Genomic DNA, 5,287 nt, shown 5'->3' with positions numbered 1-5,287 from the left:
CAGTGAGCTAATCTCGCGATAGTAGTTAGAGTAGTGAGAGGTTTGATGAAGTTGTTGGTATAGGAGGCAGAGTGACACTCGAACTAGGAGCCCTTTGTTAAGAAAAAGGAAACACGATTAATTTGAGGAAGAAATCATTTTAAGATAATTACCCAAAATCAATATATTAATTAAAAGTCTAGGATCCATACCTAGCTTCACAATGTAAAGTGGATTAGCTGAAAATTACACAACAAAGTTATTTATGTGGACAAGCAACTCGGGATCTCAATCTCTATGAAATTCCGAGAAGACGAGATTTATTGACTTATGTGAACAGCATGTTAATCTCTTCTAATTCTCATTTACCATTCATGTCTAAATTAGTCGAGGATCATAAATACAAATGTAGAATCGACTATGCGAAGTTACGATGATATTCGACTCAAGTAACACTTGAGAATCCTGATCACTAGATACCTTTCTTCGACGATATTCTTATTTGACTCATCGGTAAACCATACAAGCATAACGCCAAAAAGAATACACGCCACGGTGTAATTTCCATCGGAAACATAAGGTTCATATTTTTATAAAAATATGATTTTGTTTTATTACTTATTAAGTTAATACTTTTAACTATATACAATTATCCTATCAAACCCTTTCGGTAGCTTTACTTAAAACGAAAGAAGGCAGTGAGGGCGGCGAGCACAAAATGCCACTTAAAAGCCAACCTTATTTAGAATCAAAGAGACATGCCTAGAACTTTCCTTATAGCAATAAAGTTAGTGAGCCTAGTCGTGGTAAGACTACCAGTATGCATTAAGAAACATGTGAGGACACAATGTTTGTATTATAGTGTGATACATATAAATATGATTCTACTATATATACACAATTAATTTTTTTATTTCTTCTAATTTTATTGACTAACCAAGAATGAAGCCAACAATTAAATTATTAAAGTCCAAATCTTTTGTCTTTTAATTAATCTCATAATTAAATTAAATCGACTTTCATCTTTTAGTATAAAGACTAGTTTATATGTGTTTTAAATTGAAAAAGTGGAAAGTGAAAACAAGAAACAAATTCACAATTCTGGAACACGGGTTCCGCGAGGAGGGGAATGGGCAACCACGTCTTGGACCATAGAAACATGTGACAATTTATTAAATATTAGTTTTATGTTCTACGCATCACACAAAGACGTCTCCAAGTAAAGACCACAAACTGTCGATAACGAAGTCGCAATCCAGATTCAACATCAACATGACTACGATGTGGTGGAGGACCAACCACGTCATGACGAAGAGGCAGAACGAGCAAAAAATCGTTTTAACAAGCAGAAATAGATTCAGTTTTAACAAGGAAAATTTATAAACTATTTAAAACGATCTAAACATCAAAATCCTACATATACATACCTTATTTTACAATCAAAGACAAAGTCAAAATGCAATAGACTTAAATTAACCTTGCTTTGATACCACTAATGGGTTACAATCCTAGTCAAAGACCAAATCGTGACAAAGGATGCAAAAATATTTTTTGATATATAGACTCGTAATAACCAGATCTAACTCAAACAATCTATGCAAATTAATGAACTTAAAAAAATGAATCATGCATTCGTTTTTTTCTTCGATTTCTTTAGTCTCGCCAATTGATTGTAATTTAGAACCCAACATATAGTTCTTCTCTTGTGATCGCACCCAAGAGACTAAACACCAACATATATGAAAGCAACTCAAGTACCAGCAGGAACAAGAATTGATTATCGAATCTGAAATTGACCACGACGTGGAAAACAATGGACCACGAAATGAAGACGAGCTTCGACTCTTCTAGGGTTTTTATTAGGGTTTCCGAACATTGGAGGTGATGTTTTTCATGCACCCAAAACCAAATTTTGACCCTTTATATATAGGGGATGATTTGACACCATAGAGATAAGCACCAAATATATTTGTAATTATCTAGCTTTTCGGTAATATCCAAGAATCTAATCATTTTAGAATATTCCATATTCTATATGTTTTCTAATTAATTAATCAAACTAATAATTAATTAACAAAACAAGTCCCTAAAATAAATATATTTTTAGTTCTGCTTTAATTTGCTCTTGCATGTAACCCAAAAGGACACTACTATTTTTAGTGATATTATCGGTTTGTTATGGCTACGTGCACTAATCTGCATCAAATTTATCAAAGTACTAGAAGTAATATTCCAATGGTATTACGAATTTATCTATCTAATTTTAGATTAAACATTCACGAGAATGAGTTGTCTTTTATTCTTATGGATAGTAGCATGTGCTCATAATCCATGATCAAATCATCTTCTCCATGTTTTAATCTTATCCACCAGACATATTGGGCATTTGTGCTTTCTAGGTCCTTTTCTTGTTATGGAAATGAATAGCATGTCAGCATATGTCTCAGAATTAGCATTTCCTTTTGTCCTTGGTGTTTAAGGTCGGATTAGGTACTCCAACACTAGTCACCTTTTACCCATAGACAATTATCTTTTTTTTCTTAACACTTATATTCATGATAGTGAATACGGGAGCATATGAAGTTGAAGTTCTTACGAATGGCCATGTCAGTTCAAAAAGGTTCTTAACATTCCATGCACCACCTCCATGGATATTTCAAGTTGTTTATATCAAAATCAGAGAGAATTGATCATATGTACATGTTAGCTAGTTGATTATGATAAACACAATCACCTCCTAACTAATATGAAATTGAATCTCACTTCAATATGTTTATTTGATAACTATTCTTAAAATTTTAAAATGTAGTGGTTAAAGGAACCTCATGAAGAGCTTTATCTAAAGCATGATCTTTCTATTCATCTATGAAAACTTTTCCTAAACTACGAATTTGGTCTAGATTGATCTTCTTACCAGTTAATCCTTTTAGAGGTTTTATAACAATAATCTAAGTGGATTATCTTATAGATATCATTCAATATTAACTCTATTTTTGTTTGTTTCATTAACGCTTAAAATAATTTTTAACCTTAATTAACTATTTACTAAGTCTAGGATCCATATTTGGCTCTATGATTTGTATAGGGATGTCGTAAACATACCACAAAATTATTTAGGTAGGCAAAGATCTTTGACAAATTCAATCTCCGTGACATTCATAAATCTTTTGAGATTCATTGACTGAGGTTAATGACATGTTAATATCAGATTATGCTCATCTCAATTCTGTGACGGGAATGTCGCGGATCATAAAACAAATGGTGAATCAACCATAAAAAACCACACGAACAACAAATAAAATTATTCTCACATTGACGTGTCGGTTAACTACATTCCATCAACAAAATATTTTTTCCGATTGCTAGATCATTTCTAACTTATACCCTAACTTTGATCTATCGATTAAGCACACCCGTTACATCAACATACTACAAAGAAAATGTGCGTTTTAATGGGTGGCGTATGACTCACTTTTTAATACAGCGGGATTTTTGATTTAATAACCTTTCATTCCTTCAAACATCTATCATATCAATCCCTTTCAGTAACTCCAATCTCAAAATGTAAAGAGGCGGTGATGGTGAAAAGCCTAAGGGATTTTAAAAAGTTGACCTTATCAAGAATCAAACAATCCTTCTTAAACCTCTCTTTAGGCATTCGATTAAGTGAGTCTAGTCATGGGTTGACAATAATGTTTCTGTTGAACATGTGATGGCACATGTTTGTAATATTTTCTTATACTTATAATAATCTTATTTTAATATGTAGTTAAATTTAAAACTTTTATATTTTTATCCTTTCAATTATTAAAATTTAATTTTCTAATTTAAATAATATTTAAAGTTTTAATAAAATCTTTTTAAGTATTCTAGTTTAAAGCTTTATTAAATAATATTTAAAATTTAATTAATCGTTTAAATATTCAAATATAAATTCTCTAACTACATAATATTTAAAATTTAATATTCATATTTAAATTCTAATTTAAATAATATTCATAATTAATAAATTAAATATTTAGATTTAAAATCTTAATTTGATAATATATAGAACTAATTTTAGATTGATTATTTAGATTCAAATAACTTGAATAATATTTAAATCAAGAGGTTTATCCACTAAATTCGAAAAACTACGAAAATCCAGAAATTTGAAAAACATCTAGTTGTGTCGTGACTAAGAGGGGACATGTTGCAAACTGTGACTATCAGGTTTCCAAATTTCAATTTTAAGCATTGCTCATAATTAAAACCTAGATCCTCTAATACAACTGTTGTGTTTTAACACATCTATGCACTACATTAGCCTAGCGGAATAATCAAAACAATTCATATGTGTACATGCACCCTAGGATCTGGGTTTTATTAATTATAGCAACCTACTTTAAAACTTTAAATCTACTAAAAAAGACAAAATTACTAACCTCTTTTGAAGCTCGATCTTGACCTTTTTGAACCTTCTTGATCCAGCTATGTTGCTACCTATAATGGACTCACACGCAAGACTCCAAAAAGAGAACCAAAAGAAAACTAGAAGATGGTCAAATTTCTACAAACCCTAGGAAGGGTTAAGAAGTTCGTCCCATGGAGAGAAAGGGAAGAAGTTTGCTCAAGCCAATGTGCATGGTAAAGTGAAACGCTTAGCACATATTTATAACCTTAAAACCATTGCCAAGTTTCATCTCCCATCCCATGTGGGATGGAGATATAATTCAAAAATCACATCTCATCCAATATAGGATAGAGATTTCAAAATTCCATTATTCCCTAAAGGTTCTGGAATTTTTCAAATATTCAATCTTTTAACTAATTAATATTTAACCCCTTAAATTACTTAATTCCAATGTAGTTTATAATTAATTTATTAAGCATGATAAATTAATAAACTTGTCTTCTCATTCTGTTTATTTTCTTTTAATTTCTCATTTGTGTCATGAGGAAAACTCAAAAGACCATATTATTATTTAGAAATATTATAAATAGTTAATGGCATTGGACATTATTACCAACAGCATACCGTGATTCCACGTACATTTTTCCTTTTCTATTTTTAACTCTTTAAATTTGCACAAAACTCCTAACTAAGTGGCTCTAGACCTAGCCATAAAGCAAAATATTTATTAATTGTTTTAATCAACTTTAGTTATTTATTATATTTTTTGTTTTGTTTTATAAAGCTATGTCGTTGCTTTATATATTATGTGCAAATTCAAGAAAAAACAATCATTTGAAAAACCTACAAACCAAATAGAAAATAAATTTCATTTCAGGTTAAATAAATTCCAATTCAGTTAGATTTAGGGATGAA

Source organism: Lactuca saligna, chromosome 8, assembly GCF_052625555.1.
Source record: "Lactuca saligna cultivar CGN05327 chromosome 8, ASM5262555v1, whole genome shotgun sequence".
Taxonomy (NCBI): Eukaryota; Viridiplantae; Streptophyta; class Magnoliopsida; order Asterales; family Asteraceae; genus Lactuca; species Lactuca saligna.
This window is presented reverse-complemented; position numbering follows the sequence as displayed.